The sequence below is a fragment of the Mobula hypostoma genome, chromosome 12 (genome assembly GCF_963921235.1).
Source record: "Mobula hypostoma chromosome 12, sMobHyp1.1, whole genome shotgun sequence".
Classification (NCBI taxonomy): Eukaryota; Metazoa; Chordata; class Chondrichthyes; order Myliobatiformes; family Myliobatidae; genus Mobula; species Mobula hypostoma.
The window spans coordinates 65,264,546-65,282,778 of record NC_086108.1 but is presented as its reverse complement, the minus strand read 5'-3'; the positions used below and the strand labels follow the sequence as shown (position 1 = coordinate 65,282,778).

The following is an 18,233-nucleotide window of genomic DNA, read 5'->3' as shown; positions in this document are numbered from 1 at the left end:
GACTCTTGCCCACCTGTAGTTTTTTTTCTTGCAGATTGTCATGATTACATCATGTATGGTTCCCTGGTTTTTCCTCTTCCCAGATGCAGGCATTGATTTTGAGGGTTCATAACTGAAGCTCTTCAGTCTGAGGTTAATAATTTTTGTGGAGATGCCATCTACTCCCAGGGCTTGTTATCTTTTTATTTGGAATATATCCATCCAGGTGACTTGTTGATAAGGAGTGGCAACAATGCTGGCCTGAATATGTTGTGACAAGAGGAAGTCAAGAATGCATTAATCCAGGTCAAATATATTTGGTGAGTTACTAAAAGTATTCCTTCCAGCAGGTATTGCTGCTACTATTCATTGAATGGTGAAAAGGGTATTTGAAGACACTACATCTGGTATCGAAGTCACTACATCTGGTATCGAAGTCATGGACTACTGGGCGTAGCCTACACAGAGGAAGGAGTGCATCATCTTACAGTTTACCCACTTGCCACTTTCTGACCCATCTATGATGGAGCACAGTTCCCATGTTAGCCTCATTTGGCATCTCAGAACCCAAAACGCAAGAGTAGAAGCAAGTCATTCTCAATCCCAAGAGGCTGCAAAAAAAAAAAGAAACCAATCCAGCCATCAAGCATCTTGAAAATCTAATGATTAACAACATGGGTATAATATTATGTTAATGCACAATTACAGTTTAACAAAGTACCTGCCTCCACAAAAGCAATGTTATGCATATATTATGATTTTCTCATAAATAATTCAAAAATATAACATTCTTTTAAAAGTTTACTTATACCTGGGCTTTCTTAAAATAGAGCACATGTTTCAATTTTAGAATCTTTAAAAGGTTTAGTCAAAAATTGTGAGCTATATTTTCAGGTATGCTTTTGTAAGAATTCATTAATGCTGTTCTGTTCAGTTAGAGTGATGAGCCCCAAATGCTGGATTTTCAATTCATGACCAATTGAAGTAGGCATCAGAAAAGGATTACTGACCACAGACCACCAGGTTGTTGAAGGAAATGTTTTTAAAATTACTACCAAGCTTCACTATTAGTCTTAAAATCTAAACGAGTATGTTTTGTAATTATAACCAGCTCAACCTTTACACTATTTGGTTCAATTCCACAACTATCTATGTGCTGTAGATTTTCTGATGTCAAGTTGTGCTTGAGCCGTACAATTTTCCCCCTCATATGGTCACAGAGGCAAATGTCATCAGAAATTCTTGTCAGTTTAGTTAGCTTTGGCATAGGATTCAATGATATTCTCTCATCTCTAACTTGGTAAAATTATAAAGCTTACAAGCATAACTAATAGATTTATAAAAAACAAAAAAAAATAGACAATTGCGCCCTCAAGTCTTCTCTGCTACTCAATAAAAACCATGCTAAATCAATCTTGGCCTCACTTCCTAATGTTTTCCCCTTCCTCACTATCATACGCCAGTTAATTCCATTGCAGTTCAAATGTCCTTTAATTGCCACCTTAAAAATATATTCATTGACTCCACCTTGAATGTCTTCTGGGAGAGTGAATTACAAAGATTTGCTACCTTTTGAAAATAAATTCTTCCTCCTCTCTGCTTCTACTTTTTCATAAACTATGTTCCCCAGTTCTAGATACAGGCTGTCTATAGGTTAATAATACCTGACTTGCGGGCAGTCCTAAATATTATTAAATTCAGAAGTTTTGTTCAGTGCATTTATTCTCATCTTTGTGCAAAATTAACTTCTGGACATCTGTAAAACGGAACCTGTTCATTACCTGGGAATGTCCTGTAACTAGATTGTGTTGAGCATTTTCTCAGCACCCATCTTGTCGATTCCCCTTGAAATCTTGTATACTTCAATAAGGAAACCACTCATTCTTCTACATTCAAAGGGGTGTAGCCCCAATCTGCTCAATCTTTCTTCATAGCAACCCCTTCAACCAACCCAATCAATCTTCTCTACACTGCCTCCTAAGTCAATCTATCATTCCTTAAACATGGAACCAAATACTGTATGAGTACTCGAGATAATATCTCACCAGGTGTAAATTTACAGGTTGTAAAGGTACTTCTATGTTCCATACCATGTAATAAAGCCAGCTTTCAATTAGCCTTCCTAATTACTTGCTATATCTAAATGATAATTTTCTTTCATATTCCTCCTTTCAAAGAGGATAATTTCACATGATACTCCATCTGCCAACTTCTTCCCCATTCATGTAACCAATTTCCTTTTGCAATCTTCTAGTGTCCTTCAAACAAATAGCTAGCTTTTTTTTGTTTTATTAACAAAGCATCCCAAATGATAAGTGGTTAATGATGTTATTACAGCTCAGTGTGTTCCAGGGGTCAGAATTCAATTCCAGGGCCATCTGTAAGGAGTTTGTTTGTTCTTCCCAAGAACCACTTGGGTTTCCTCCCACAGTCCAACGATGTTCCAGTTAGTCGCTTAATTGATCATTGTAATTTAACTTGTGAATAGTCTAGCATTAATACATGACTTTTTGGAAAGGAAGAGCATGTTCTGCACTCCAGCTCTAAACAAATAAATAAACAAACAAACAAACACGTTTGTCTACTGGTCTTTCCGTCCAAGTCATTAAAATAATTTGTAAATATTTGAGCCCGACACTAATTTCTGTGGTGCCCCACAAGTTACTGAATGACAATCTGAAGATGACGTAGGCATCCTCATCCCCTGTTGCTGTTACTCCTCCATGTCTGTGAATATACTACCCCCAGTCTTGTGCCCAATTGAACTGTAACCTTTAGACTCTAAACTAACCTTTAATACCTCATTGAATACCTTCTGGAAACCTAAATGCACCACTGGTCTTGTTTATCCACCCTCTTTATTCCTTTCACAGAGAACTCCAGTGAATGTGTCAAACATGATTTCCCTTTCATAAAGACATGTTGACTTCTTGATTGTATAATGATTTTCTAAACATTTTACAATTATCTAATTAATGGATCACAGCCTTTTTACAATAAAAGGTGTCATGCTAACTGGCCTATAGTTTCCCGCTTTTTTTCCCCCTCTTTGAACAGCCGTATTATATTTGTAGTTGTCGTCTGGGAGTTTTAATTTGCTGATTTACCTGTGATCAAAAAGTGTTTGCACTGAAATATTTCAATGAGATCAAGATATTTTTGCCTTTGAAATTCTCACAATGTCTTTTCTGAACATGGCATTTAAAATAGTTTTGTCCTTCTGTTACAGTTTCAACACTGATCGCCTGTAAAAGCTGCAGCTCTTCAGGTTTTACTTATGGTTTAACACTCATTCAAAGTAATAGAACGTTAATGAAAATTCAGTAATCTCATTGCATTACTTAAGGCACTGATTCCCGGCTGAGTCCCGGATTCTTAAAATATCAAAGAGGAATCGTAAAGAACATTCACAAATGAATATTATCATTTAAAAATAATTGTACTTTGATATACAGTATCAGTAACATTTTTTCAGATTTTTTTGTCTTGTGTAAGTTGATAGCTTCCCAAAAATTACAAATGTTACAATTTTTATGTTTTAGTGTAAGAGGAGGTAGAAATCAGAGAACTAATTGTATTTCATTGTATACACTTCATATTTTGAGAAAAAAACTGATCTGCCTCAGAAATCAAGCAAATATTAATGATTCCAAGATGGTGATCATTATTTACAGTCATTGCTGTGTGATTTATTAACTGACATTTAAACAATTTATCACTATTTGGTTTCTGGTTCCACCCATTCTCCAGAGGGAAACAATTTGAAATCTTGCAGCTAATAACTTCTAATTTTAGAGGCAGCAGTTGAGGATAAGATACTGAGGGGCATTATAAGGGTTTTATATTTCACTGTTGTGATTCATTTTATTAGCTGGGTAGGTTGTGGAGAACTAACTTTAAATATTACACAAATATTGACAACAATTGAGGACTATAAAAATGAATTGTCTTGGAAAACTTTTCGTGGTGATGATTAAGTTGTATGATGTTTCAGTCAATTCTTGTAACTTAAGGAGCAATAGTTTAAAAAGAAAAGTATTTCCTCTTCTTAGTTAGTGAAATGTCATTCATGAAGTTTTTTCTGAACAACCTCGCCTGGTTTAATTAATATTGGAAGCTGAGATCGATGTTCATTAACACAGCAGTAAGAAGCTGGAGCAGCATGCCTATGCAGAAAAGTTACTTTATGAATTAATAGTGACTGGCAAACATAATAAAATAAGTGAATTTTAATTAACCTACATGACTAAGGGTGTTTCTACAAACATTTGTATATTTAACTTGGAAAAGCTTTATGGAATATGTTAGTAATGCAGTTTTACCCATTAAAAGTTTTTTTCTAGCTGTCACAAAGTGGCAATAACTAATTGCAACTCCATAAATTTCAGTAATTTTACTACATTAGCATCTGCCTTGACTTTATTGTAATGTCTCTCCTTTCTTAATCAAAATGTGGACTTGCCTTCATTCTAGAGAATTATCATTTAGTACAGGCTGCTATTTCAATCCAGTGCTGAGGAAAGGTTGTATTCTCAAGTGCACTTTCAGAAGCGGCATTATTCCAGGATCCTCTCAGTCATCTCAGGTGAGTAGAGATGTTTTCAAACACGGACAGAGGATTCTCTGGGTTTTGGCCTATATTTATACCTAAGCAATGATCACCAAAGCAATTTAATTGATTAAGTTTAGTGCTTATTTGATTTTAACCATCCATTTATAGCCAGATAATTTATACAATAGTTTATCTCCCAGACCTAAAACATTTGCTGGAATTACTCTCAGGATCTATCCTTGTCTTTTGATACAATTATTTTTGTTTTATAGTACTCATGTTCAGAAAGAAGGATAAGAGATTAAACAAGGTATCAGTCAATTTCTAATTGTAAAGAATTTAACTTCAGGCACAACACAACAGCCAACAATGAAAGCAACCTAGTTTCTTTTTAGCAAGAAAATTTCAAAGCAAGTTCTGGGTTGTTGGGAGAAAAAGGTATTTTCTTTCCTTCATTATATTTTCCTGAAAATCCACATGGAATGATTTTATATCTATCATCAATGAATCTCATCAGTTGGAGGACTTATTTCTCATCTCTGCAACTGTTCATACTTTTCTTTTTATCAGGTGGTATAGGTTAGAATCTTGCTATATAAGGCTCCATTTTATTTGGCCATCACATAGGCTTCTCTCAGCATCAGGTGCAGTAGGCCCCCTGACATAAATCATTTTTAAGTGAACAGGAATTTAATTCATGAACAGGTGGAGTTTAAGCCAGACACGTTTGAGGTGTTGCATTGTGGGAGGTCAAATGGAAGGAGAAAGTGTATAGTTAATGGTAGGTCTCTTAATAACATTGAGGTACAGAAGGCTTTTGGAGTTTTGAAAGTGGCTACAAAAGTGGACAGGTGGTAAAGAAGGCATATGGAATACATATATTCATTGGTAGTGGTGTTGAGCAAAGAATAAGGAAGTAATTCTATAGTTACAATTTTAGTCAGATCACACTTAGACTATAGTGTGCAGTTTTAGTCACCAAATTATATGAATGATGTGGAGACTGGAAAAGGTACAGAATTTTTCCAGAAGGCAGCCTGGGTTAGAAGGTATGTTCATGCCCAGGGACTGGAGACTACCCAGAACAGTATATGAGGTGTTGCTCCTCCAACCTGAGTTTGGCCTCATCATTGCAGTAGAGGAGGCCATGTATGAACATATCCGAATGGGAATGTGAAGCAGAGTTGAAGTGGGTGGCAACCGGGAGATCCTGTCTGTTGTGGCGGATGGAGCGGAGGTGCTCAGTGAAGCAGTCCCCCAATCTGCGTTGGGTTTCACCGATGTAGAGGAGGCCGCATGGGAGCACCGGATGCAATAGATGACCCCAACAGACTCACAAGTGAAGTGTTGCCTTACCTGGAAGGACTGTTTGGGGCCCTAAATAGTGGTGAGAGAGGAGGTGTAGGGACAGGTGTAGCACTTACGCTTGCAGGGATAAGTGCCGGGTGGGAGATCTGTGGGGAGGGACATGTGGACCAGGGAGTCACGGAGGGAACGATCCCTGTGGAAAGCGGAGAGGGGTAGAGAGGGAAAGATGTGCTTAGTGGTGGGGTCCTGTTGAAGGTGACGGAAGTTGCGGAAGATAATGTGCTGGATCCGGAGGCTGGTGGGGTGGTAGGTGAGGACAAGGGGAACTCTGTCCCTGTTGTTGTGACGGGAGGATGGGGTGAGGGCTGAAGTGCGGGAAATGGAGGAGATGCGGGTGAGGGCATCACTGATGATGGCAGAAGGGAAACCACGATCCTTAAGGAAAGAGGACATCTGAGATGTCCTGGAATGGAAAGCCTCATCCTGGGGGAGATGTGGTGGAGACGGAGGAACTGGGAATAGGGAATAGCATTTTTGCATGTGGCAGGGTGGGAAGAGGTATAGTCGAGGTAGTTATGAGAGTCAGTGGGCTTATAAAAGATGTCAGTGGACAGTCTGTCTCCAGAGATGGAGACCGAGAGATCGACAAAGGGGAGAGAAGTGTCCGAGATTGACCAAGTGAAATTGAGGGCCTGGTGGAAGTTAGAAGTAAAGTCGATGTAATTGACGAGCTCAGCATGGGTGCAGGAAGCAGCACCAATGTAGTCGTCAATGTAGCAAAGGAAAAGTTGGGGAGCAGTACCAGTATAGGTTTGGAGCATAGATTGTTCCACATAACCAAACAAGAGACAGATATAGCTGGGGCCCATGCGAGTGCCTATAGCTACACCCTTGGTCTGAAGAAAGTGGAAAGAGCCAAAAGAGAATTTATTAAATGTGAGTACCAGTTCCGCCAACTGGGGGAGTGTGGTGGTGGTGGGGAACTGGTGAGGTTTATTGTCCAGAAAGTAGCAGAGGGCTTTGAGGCCTTCTTGATGGGGAATGGAAGTGTATAAGGGTTGGATATCCATAGTGAAAATGAAGCGGTTGGGACCGGGGAACTGGAAGTTATTGAAGAGGTGGAGGGCATGGGGTGTATCCCGGATGTAGGTGGGGAGGGACTGAACTATGGGTGACAAAATGGAGTCCAAGTAGGCAGATACAAGTTTGGTGGGGCAGGAGCAGGCAGAAACTATGGGTCTACTGGGACAGTCAGGCTTGTGGACATGTTGTTGACCGAGTTTAAGTGGCTTTTAAATAGCTGCATAGATATGAAGGGAATGGAGGGATATGGACAGGAGGGCATTTTGTATAAAATGGCATTAAGATCGACTGGAGGACATGGGCTGTACTTTCATTCAAGCTTCAGTCTTTAAAACAAGCATTGAAATTCCATAGTCCTTCATTTGTCCAAACTCTCATTTTTGAGCGCTGTCCATTAACTAGAAAAACATACAGCTAGCTTCCATGAATTCGAAACCTCCAGTTGAAATTGGGATCCAATCCAGTCCAATTCAAAGTTATCCCCAGTCATACATTCAATTTCTCCATTTGTGTCAGCTTCAGACTGAACCAGAATTTGGAAGATGAGTGTTGTTTGTAACACATATCCAAGATTCCAACCCCATATACTGTACACATCTGAAACCAGCTACAGTATATCCATCCCACTAACATTGCCCATCCATTTTCTCACACATACATGCACACACACATTTTCTCCGATCTTTTGATCAACACTCCCAAACTTTGTTGTACTTTTTAAATTCAATCTGAATTTACACCTGTGGAGCATCATTGATATTCCATATGATATTCTGACAAAGAAATGCAAATGATTAAAGCCACTTGCTGATATGTGATATAATTTAACTGAGATACTATTTAAAAGTATTTTGTGTGTATTATTGGAGCAAGTAAGCCATGTTTTGTGCTTGGAAAATCTGTCATTATTTTTAGTCTTGCATCAGTCCTTGAAGTGGAAGAGTAGAAGATTTGCTTACTGGCAAGACCAAAGAGTGAGGTGACAAAAGGATGCCTTTTCTGGTTGGCTGCTGGTGACTAGTAATATTCTGCAGGGGTCATTTGGGACTGCATTTTTCATGTTATATGTCAGTGATTTGGATGACAAAACTAACAGGAATTCTGCAGATGCTGGAAATTCAAGCAACACACATCAAAGTTGCTGGTGAACGCAGCAGGCCAAGCAGCATCTATAGGAAGAGGCGCAGTCGACATTTCAGGCCGAGACCCTTCGTCAGGACTAACTGAAGGAAGAGTGAGTAAGGGATTTGAAAGCTGGAGGGGGAGGGGAAGATGCAAAATGATAGGAGAAGACAGGAGGGGGAGGGATAGAGCCGAGAGCTGGACAGGTGATAGGCAAAAGGGGATACGAGAGGATCATGGGACAGGAGGTCCGGGAAGAAAGACGGGGGGGGGGGTGACCCAGAGGATGGGCAAGAGGTATATTCAGAGGGACAGAGGGAGAAAAAGGAGAGTGAGAGAAAGAATGTGTGCATAAAAATGAGTAACAGATGGGGTACGAGGGGGAGGTGGGGCCTAGCGGAAGTTAGAGAAGTCAATGTTCATGCCATCAGGTTGGAGGCTACCCAGACGGAATATAAGGTGTTGTTCCTCCAACCTGAGTGTGGCTTCATCTTTACAGTAGAGGAGGCCGTGGATAGACATGTCAGAATGGGAATGGGATGTGGAATTAAAATGTGTGGCCACTGGGAGATCCTGCTTTCTCTGGCGGACAGAGTGTAGATGTTCAGCAAAGCGGTCTCCCAGTCTGCGTCGGGTCTCACCAATATATAAAAGGCCACATCGGGAGCACCGGACGCAGTATATCACCCCAGTCGACTCACAGGTGAAGTGATGCCTCACCTGGAAGGACTGTTTGGGGCCCTGAATGGTGGTAAGGGAGGAAGTGTAAGGGCAGGTGTAGCACTTGTTCCGCTTACACGGATAAGTGCCAGGAGGGAGATCAGTGGGGAGGGATGGGGGGGATGAATGGACAAGGGAGTTGTGTAGGGAGCGATCCCTGCGGAATGCAGAGAGGGGGGCGGGAAAGATGGGCTTAGTGGTGGGATCCCGTTGGAGGTGGCGGAAGTTACGGAGAATAATATGTTGGACCCGGAGGCTGGTGGGGTGGTAGGTGAGGACCAGGGGAACCCTATTCCTAGTGGGGTGGTGGGAGGATGGAGTGAGAGCAGATGTACGTGAAATGGGGGAGATGCGTTTAAGAGCAGAGTTGATAGTGGAGGAAGGGAAGCCCCTTTCTTTAAAAAATGAAGACATCTCCCTCGTCCTAGAATGAAAAGCCTCATCCTGAGAGCAGATGCGGCGGAGACGGAGGAATTGCGAGAAGGGGATGGCGTTTTTGCAAGAGACAGGGTGAGAAGAGGAATAGTCCAGATAGCTGTGAGAGTCAGTAGGCTTATAGTAGACATCAGTGGATAAGCTGTCTCCAGAGACAGAGACAGAAAGATCTAGAAAGGGGAGGGAGGTGTCGGAAATGGACCAGGTAAACTTGAGGGCAGGGTGAAAGTTGGAGGCAAAGTTAATAAAGTCAACGAGTTCTGCATGCGTGCAGGAAGCAGCGCCAATGCAGTCGTCGATGTAGCGAAGGAAAAGTGGGGGACAGATACCAGAATAGGCACGGAACATAGATTGTTCCACAAACCCAACAAAAAGGCAGGCATAGCTAGGACCCATACGGGTGCCCACATTTTAATTCCACATCCCATTCCCATTCTGACATGTCTATCCACGGCCTCCTCTACTGTAAAGACGAAGCCACACTCAGGTTGGAGGAACAACACCTTATATTCCATCTGGGTAGCCTCCAACCTGATGGCATGAACATTGACTTCTCTAACTTCCGCTAGGCCCCACCTCCCCCTCGTACCCCATCTGTTACTCATTTTTATGCACACATTCTTTTTCTCACTCTCCTTTTTCTCCCTCTGTCCCTCTGAATATACCTCTTGCCCATCCTCTGGGTCACCCCCCCCCCGTCTTTCTTCCCGGACCTCTTGTCCCATGATCCTCTCGTATCCCCTTTTGCCTATCACCTGTCCAGCTCTCGGCTCTATCCCTCCCCCTCCTGTCTTCTCCTATCATTTTGCATCTCCCCCTCCCCCTCCAGCTTTCAAATCCCTTACTCACTCTTCCTTCAGTTAGTCCTGACGAAGGGTCTCGGCCTGAAATGTCGACTGCACCTCTTCCTATAGATGCTGCTTGGCCTGCTGCGTTCACCAGCAACTTTGATGTGTGTTGGATGACAAAACTAATAGCTTTGTAGTTAAGTTTGCAGATGATACGAAGATAGGTGCAGAGCAGGTAGTTTTGAGGAAGCAGGGAGTCTGCTGGAGCACTTGCAGATTAGGAGAATGGACAAAGAAGTACCAGATGGAATATAGTGTAGGGAAGTGTATGGCCATCCACTTTGGTAGAAGGAATAAAGACATAGATAATTTTTAACTGGAGAAAATTCAAAGATCAGATATGCTAAAGGACCTGAGAGTTCTCGTCTAGTATTCCCAAAAGATTAACTTGTAGGTTGAGTAACTTGCAGGTAAGAAAGGCAAATCCAATGTTAGCATTCATTTTGAGAAAAACATAAAAGCAAGGATGTAATGCTGAGGTTTATATGGCATTGGTCAGACCACACAAAGTATTGTGAGCAATTTTGTGCCCTTTCTCTAAGAAAATCTGCTGGCACTGGAGAGAGCCCACGAGAATAATTCGAGGAATGAATGGGTTACTCCAGTCAGCTTGGATTAGTAACAATGTCTCCTCCACAATCTTTGTCAGCACAGGTGCACTACAAGGCAGTGAGCTTAGCCCCTGTTCTACTCACTTTTACACTTATGACTGTGAGGCTAAGCACAGCTCCAATGACAGATTTGTTTGCAGATGACACAACTTTCATTGAATGAATCAAAGGTGGTGATGAAATCAGCATATAGGCGGGAGAATAAAAACCTGGCTGAGTAGTGCCACAACCACAACCTTTCATTCAAAGTAAGCAAGACCAAGGAGCTAGCCTGGGGTCCATTGGGGTATCAGAGACAAAGAAGGTCAGCAACTTTAAATTCCTCAGAGTTACCATTTCAGAGGATCTTTCCTGGGTCCAGCACATAAGTGCCATTACAAAGAAAGCATGGCAGCACCTCTACATTTTTTTTTAGAATTTTGCGAAAATTCAGCATGCCATCTAAAACTGTCAAACTTATATGAATGTGTGGTGGACAATATATTGACTGGTTGCATCATGGCTTGGTACGGAAACACCAGTGCCCTCTAAATGCAAAGTCCACAAAAAGTAGTGGATATGGCCTGGTCTATCACAGGTAAAACCGTCCCCACCACTGAGCACATCTACATGGTGCATGTTGTTGCATGAAGGAAGTCACTGGAGAGAAGTACTAGTAGATCATCAAGGATACCCCACCTTCCAGGTCATGCTCTCTTCTTGCTGCTGTCATCAGGATGAAGGTACAGGAGCCTCAGGACCTACACTACCACTTTCAGGAAATGTCATTACCCCTCAACCATCAGGCTCTTGAACCAGAGGGGATAACTTTGATCTTCCCATCAATGAACTGTTCCCATAAACTATGAGCTCACTTTCAATGATTCTTCTTCTTAATATTAATTTATTATGATTTTTAAAATATTTGTATTTTCACAGTTTGTTTTTTGCACATTGCTTGGGGTGGTCTTTCATTGATTCTACTGTGTTTCTTGTATTTACTGTGAATGCCTACAAGAAAATAATCTTAGGGTTTGATATGATGATAAATATGTAGTTTGATAATAAATATACTTTGCACCTTAAGCATATGAGAAGCATTTGATGGCTCTGGGCCTGTACTCACTGGAGTTTAGAAGAATGAGAGGGATGTTAACATTAATTTCAAGAAGTCTTGAATACAAGTGCAGGGATGTGATATTGAGGCTTTATAAAGCACTGGCGAAGCTTCATCTTGAGTATTGTGAACAGTTTTGGGCTCCTCATCTAAGAAAAGATGTGCTGGCATTGGAGAGGGTCCAGAGGCAGTTCAAAAGGTTGATGACTCTGGGTCTGTACTTGCTGGAATTTAGAAGAATGAGAGAGGGGTGGATCTCAAATGTTGAAAGGCCTGGGCAGAGTAGATATGGAAAGGATGTTTCCCATGATGGGGGAGTCTAGGACAAGATGGCACAGCCTCAGGATAGAGGGGAAGCATTTAAAATAGAGATGCAGAGAAATTTCTTTATCCTGAGGGTGGTGAATTTGTGGAATTTGTTACAGGCAGTTGTGGAAGCCAAGTCATTGGTTGTATTTAAGGCAGAGATTGATGGTTCTTAATTGGACATGGCATCAAAGTCCATGGGAAGAAGGCCAGGGAATGGGGTTGAGAACGGGAAAAAAGGATCAGCCATGATTGAATGGTGGAGCAGACTAGGTGGGCCAAATGAACTAATTCTGCTCCTATGTCTTATGATCTTATTTCATCGACACCAGTCAAATATTGAAAAGCCTATATAGAGTGGACAAGGAGAGGATGTTGATAGTGGGGAAGTCTAGGACCGGAGCGTACAGCCTCAAAATAGAGGCACATCCATTTACAGCAGAGATGAGGAATTTCTTTAGCCAGAGAGGAGTAAATCTGTAGAAATCATTACCACAGATAGCTGTGAAAGCCAAGTCATAGCGTGGATTTAAAGTGGAGATTGGTAAGTTCTTAATTAGTCAGAGCGTCGAAGGTTGCAGGGAGAGGGCAGGAGAATGGGGCTGAGAGGGTTAATAAGTCAGCCATGAAGGAGTGGCACAGCAGACCCGATGTGCTGAGTGGCCTAATTCTGATCCTTTATCTTATGATCTCATAGTCTTACAGTCTTACTCAACCACTACCTCCCTGAGAATCGTGATCCTCAAACAGTTCATAGACGAATAAGTTCAAAGACAAGCTAAGCACCTGAACAGAGTTTATTGACAGTGAAATGTTTTTGGATGGACTGCAAAATGAAAAGGCAACAGACTACTTACTCTGAGATCCATTAAAATTTTGGCTCTGGAGGCCTTTTGGCTCCTACCAGAAAGTGTCTGCAGCACATATGTGACTTTTAGTGATGTTAATACACATTATGTTAAGGACATGGTCCAGCATATAGTTTGTGTTCCATTTTGCATATGCTGGATATGTGAACGGGAGTGGTATTGAGGCCATGATGTAATTTTTTAATGCATGTTTCTATCTCATATTCAACATCAGTGCAAATTTTTCTTGGGTATGTAGCTGGCAGTGCAATATTTTCATATTGTTAAGAAGTAAATTTTTTAGTGCTTTCATCTGTACAAGTCAGTTATGTATAATACATATCATGTGTTTAGTATCTTCTGTTACTCACTCATACCATTCAAAAGAAAGCCAAACTAATATTTATTGAATCCATCAGCTCCAGTTGTTTGTGCCCAGTGACTGCATAATTAACCATAAAAATGTCATAACAGCTTCAGATACAAATTGAGTTAATTTGGAAAAGAACACTTAACAATGAAAACACAACTACATCCAAATTCAAACATACGCTGGTTAGAGATTTTTTTTACTTTCCTTCTCCTACCCCACCCACTGTCCAATATCCTCTCTAAGGCTAACTAATAGAGAAAGCATCAAGCTGCTATGGTCTTGGCTTTCTCCTCCAGGGCACATATCTGCCAAATTCTCAGATTACAGTCTCAACATATTTTAATGAGCAAGTTTGAAAGTCTGTTTATAATGTTTAGCATTTTTGGAAGATTCAACGTTTTGAGATGGAATGTATAACAATAAGAATGTGATTCTCTTTTGCAATAATGGTATTGTGTTATATCAAAAAGAGTCATGTTCTAAAGTTACCACATGGTTTATATGCAAATAGTGCAACATTTTCATGTCTTGTGTGTTGGATGACTGATTTACAGCACCATTATAGTATCAAGTGGATTCAAAGCTTTCATAATGGAAAAAGATTGCAGATTGGTAACGGGAGAGGAAGCAGGATGACATATTCATGAAAAGAATGTGGAATGTTTGGTCTGTCTCTTTCTAATACTACAACATCCAATGTAATCTCTCCCTGGGAGTATGGCTGAACTTTGGCAAGAGGTACATTCTCAGGTACATATAAAGAACATCTTTAAACACTGAGGAGCTGAGTGGCTGTCAGGTATTCTATTGCTTTTACTGGGAAATTGGAGAGGGGACTCTGGTATTAAGTTCCAAATGGAAAACATTTTCTTATTTTCTATAGAATTCAGTTTAATTATTACTGTAATAGCATAACTTTGAAATTTTCCATTATCAATAGAGGCTCACGAAAAGGTACTGACAATTGTAAGGTTAAATTATATGCACTAAGTATTATTGTTAGGGTCAATGTACTTACCAAAAAAGATATTAGGAAAAATTGAGAAAAAGATTAAATAGCATTTTATCACATTATAAATCATCAAAACATGACAAGATTAAAGAGCTAAGTGTGTTCATATTGAATTAAGAAAACTAACAGATGGGTAGATTTGAGAAAATGATAAAATTTCCAAGTGAATATGATGGATAAGAAAAATTATTTCAGTAAAATCAGAAAATTGAACAACAGAAGTTATAACAATCAAAAATAAGCAAATTGAAGGAGTAATTATATCACTCATGCTTTGTTAATTTATCAAATTGATAGTGAACTAATCAACACAATTTTTGTTAATTAGTCAAATAAACTGCTCAATTATGTACATTGTGCCCCAATAAGCAACAGGATCATTTTCAAAGATATTGTTTCAAATCCTCTGTGACCTACCACTTTAAACTGTTGCATCCCTAAAACTCTCCAAGATAAGAGTACTTCAGTTCTGGTCTCATGTGCATCTTAAAACATAGAACATAGAAAACCTACAGCATAATACAGGCCCTTCATCCCGCAAAGTTGTGCCGAACATGTCCCTACCTTAGAAATTACTAGACTTACCCATAGTTCTCTATCTTTCTCCATGTACCTATCCAAAAGTCTCTTAAAATACCCTATCATATCTGCCTCCATCAACATTGCCGGCAGCCCATTCCACACACTCACCACTCCCTGAGTAAAAAACTGACATCTCCTCTGTACCTACTCCCCAGCTCCTTCAACCTGTGTCCTCCTGTGGCAACCATTTCAGCCCTGGGAAAAAGCCTCTGGCTATCCACATGATCAATGCCTCTCATCATCTTACACACCTCTATCAGGTCACCTCTCATCCTCCGTCGCTCCAAGGAGAAAAGGCTGAGCTCACTCAACCTGTTTTCATAAGGCATGCTCCCGAATCCAGGCAACATCCTTGTAAATCTCCTCTGCACCCTTTCTATGGCTTCCACACCCTTCCTGTAGTGGTTCCTAAACTCAGTTTCATGATTGATGAAGGCCAATACACCGTATGCCTTCTTAACCACAGTGTCAATCTGCGCAGCTGCTTTGAGCGTCCTGTGGACTCAGACCCCAAGGTCCCTCTGATCCTCCACACTGCCAAGAGTCTTACCATTAATACTATATTCTGCCATTGTATTTGACCTACCAAAATGAACCACTTCACACTTAGATGGGTTGAACTCCATCTGCCACTTCTCAGCCCAGTTTTGCATCCTATCGATGTCCTGCTGTAACCTCTGACAGCCCTCCACACTATCCACAACACCTCCAACCTTTGTGTCATCAGCAAACTTACTAACCCATCCCTCCACTTCCTCATCCAGGTCATTTATAAAAATCACGAAGAGTAGGGGTCCCAGAACAGATCCCTGAGGCACACCACTGGTCACCAATCTCCATACAGAAAATGACCCGTCTACAACCACTCTTTGCCTTCTGTGGGCAAGCCAATTCTGGATCCATAAAGCAATGTCACCTTGGATTCCATGCCTCCTTACTTTCTCAATAAGCCTTGCATGGGGTACCTTGTCAAATCCCTTGCTGAAATCCATATACACTACATCTACTGCTCTTCCTTCATCAATGTGTTTAGTCACATCCTCAAAAAATTCAATCAGGCTCGTAAGGCATGACCTGCCCTTGACAAAGCCATGCTGACTATTCCTAATCACATTATACCTCTCCAAATGTCCATAAATCCTGCCTCTCAGGATCTTCTCCATCAACTTACCAACCACTGAGGTAAGACTCACTGGTCTATAATTTCCTGGGCTACCTCTACTCCCTTTCTTGAATAAAGGAACAACATCCGCAACCCTCCAATCTTCCGGAACCTCCCACGTCCCCATTGATGATGCAAAGATCATCACCAGAGGCTCAGCAATCCTCCCTCGCCTCCCACAGTAGCCTGGGATACATCTCATCTGATCCTGGTGACTTATTCAACTCGATGCTTTCCAAAACCTCCAGCACATCCTCTTTCTTAATATCTACATGCTCAAGCTTTTCAGTCTGCTGCGAATCATCACTACAATCACCAAGATCCTTTTCCATAGTGAATACTGAAGTAAAGTATTCATTAAGTACCTCTGCTATTTCCTCCGGTTCTATACACACTTCCCCACTGTCGCACTTGATAGCTCCTATTCTTTCACGTCTTATCCTCTTGCTCTTCATTTTCTAATCGCTGCAATGTATGCGCCATGTCATCTGTACCTCAAGAATTGTTCTTCACAGTTCCCTGTCAAAACATCTTCATCTTTCTATCTCACATTTTATCTCCTGGATCCCTCCTTTAAAACTACCTTTTTAACCATGCTATGCCATTTGCTTTGTATCTTTCTAAGTGGTTCTGTGTCAAATTTTTTATGATGGTACTCCTGTAGATTTTAGACTAAGTTAAAGATACTTAAGAAAGTTTTTTTTTACTTTGGTTTTAGCAATAACTGTATATTTTTCATAGTTACAGCTAGAAATACCCAAGATACTCTTTAACAAGAATGTCACTCATATTAAAACATTCACTTCTTTTGATTTTGGAATTCTATTAAGCTTGCTTTATAACCACCTTACTAATGTTGAACTGGAGTGTTGTGTTGACCAAACACTGGGTGCAGTGTTGATCGAAGTCATTTTTTGTTGCTTTTGTATTGCATTCCATACTCAATGATTCAGGAACAGCTTCTTCCCCTCTGTCATCAGATTTATAAATGGTCTATGAACTCATTAATCACTTTTTTACACTATTTACTTATTTTGTAATTTGTAGTAATGTTATGTCCTGCACTGTACTGCTGTTACAAAAGAATAAATTTCAAGCCATATAAGATAATGCTAATGAAGCTGATTTTGATTCTGATACAAATTGATAAAACAACTGAAGGGTTTTACTTTAATTTATCCAACAATAAATTTCCTGCTTTACAATGTTGGGTGGTTCTGACTTCAGGTTTGGAAAATGAATCGGACAGTTCCATTAAAAGTATTCCCATACCTTTAGAGACAAGATCAAGTGAGGTGAGAATAAGTTTAGTTGCCAATTTGCTTAAGAAATTAAGTTGATCTGGTTTCAGTTAGCTATTTTACCCTTTATGCTATATTATGTGAAATACTGCCTTTCATGCAGTTCCAATCAGAACAAGCTTGCATGCTTTGGAAAACAAATAGAAACTGCTGTTACTGGATATTATAAATAAAAACAGAAAATACGTGAAATACTCAGCTCATCATGCATCCATGGAGACTGAGAGATGCAGAGTTCATGTTTCAGCTCAGTACTCTTCAGTCAAAACAGATCTTTAAGTTTGCAGTGCTCTATTGATGCTCACTTGGTGAGTTTCAACTTTAAATGTGAAGCTTTATTTTCATGTTCAACATTCTGTTGCAGAATTATGAAAAATTAACCCCATTTTGTATGCCAATTTATTTAAAAAGACACTGCTGTCCAATAATTGTAGATATGTCAAGCTATGGTTCCTAGGCTTCTAGTTTCAAAAGGTAATTGGTTGCATGATGATATTTTGTGAAATAGTTGATTTTTAAATTACCTGAACACACGAGTTTATAATTCATGTTTCTGTGTGATCTGTAGTTGTAGCTGTTAATTTTAGAGCATAAGACCATAAAATATAGGAGCAGAATTAGGCCATTTGGCCCATCGAGTCTGCTCCGTCATTCAATCATGGCAGATCCTTTTTTCCCTCCTCCTCAACCCCAGTTCCCGGCCTTCTCCCTGTAACCTCTGGTGCCATGTCCAATCAAGAATCTATCAGTCTCTGCCTTAAATACACCCAACGATCTGGTCTCCACAGCTGCTTCAAATTCCACAAATTCACCACCCTCTGGCTAAAGAAATGTCCCTGCATCTCTGTTTTGAATGGATGCCCCTCTATCCTGTGACTGCGCCCTCTTGTCCTAC

At 40.5% G+C, this 18,233-nt stretch overlaps 1 long non-coding RNA gene across 1 annotated transcript in view; it reads right to left on the bottom strand.

The window, feature by feature from the left end:
• Positions 1–314: 314 nt before the first annotated feature.
• Positions 315–18,233, bottom strand: part of LOC134354877 (uncharacterized) — a 53,409-nt gene continuing 35,490 nt past the window's right edge. The window contains exon 3 of the long non-coding RNA XR_010019916.1: positions 315–590. This is a non-coding gene — a long non-coding RNA (uncharacterized LOC134354877). The remainder of the gene's footprint in view (positions 591–18,233) is intronic.